Below are 486 nucleotides of genomic sequence, written 5' to 3' on the forward strand. Positions count from 1 at the left end.
AAAACATTATTGCCAACAGCATTTGGTGTTCCCAGGCGGTCACCCATCCAAGTACTAACCAAACCCAACGTTGCTTAACTTCGCTGATCGGACGAGAAGCGGTGTTCTCAACGTGGTATGGCCGTTGGCATGAGACTGCCTACACATTGTGGCTAATAAACCAACTCTTTTTAGTCATCACGGCAGGATACGGACCTTCTTGTGGTGTCTTAATGGTAATTGTATCCTAACATATTTTTGTCTCCTTGGCATGGATATTTAACATCGTTTATTCAGTCTTGGGTTTATGTTCTTTCGCCATTTACAGACATTTTACATCTACCTACTTCCTCAGCCTACCCTGCCAATTTCTAATGAATTTGTGGATTTTCTTTTGTAATACATACATGTGTGTGCTCATCTGCTCTTCAGTTTTTATGATATTTGTCTCATCTGTCCTGCTTTATGATACTTTTTACAAAGAACATGAACAAATGCTTCTATTTT

The 486-nt window shown here is 39.5% G+C and overlaps 1 non-coding gene across 1 annotated transcript; it reads right to left on the minus strand.

Annotated features, from left to right (window-relative positions):
* Positions 1-10: 10 nt before the first annotated feature.
* On the minus strand, positions 11-129 carry LOC138350707 (5S ribosomal RNA). Its single transcript, XR_011222235.1, has one exon. It is a non-coding gene; the product is annotated as a 5S ribosomal RNA (ribosomal RNA).
* Positions 130-486: the final 357 nt, after the last annotated feature.

This window comes from Procambarus clarkii, chromosome 46, assembly GCF_040958095.1.
Source record: "Procambarus clarkii isolate CNS0578487 chromosome 46, FALCON_Pclarkii_2.0, whole genome shotgun sequence".
Classification (NCBI taxonomy): Eukaryota; Metazoa; Arthropoda; class Malacostraca; order Decapoda; family Cambaridae; genus Procambarus; species Procambarus clarkii.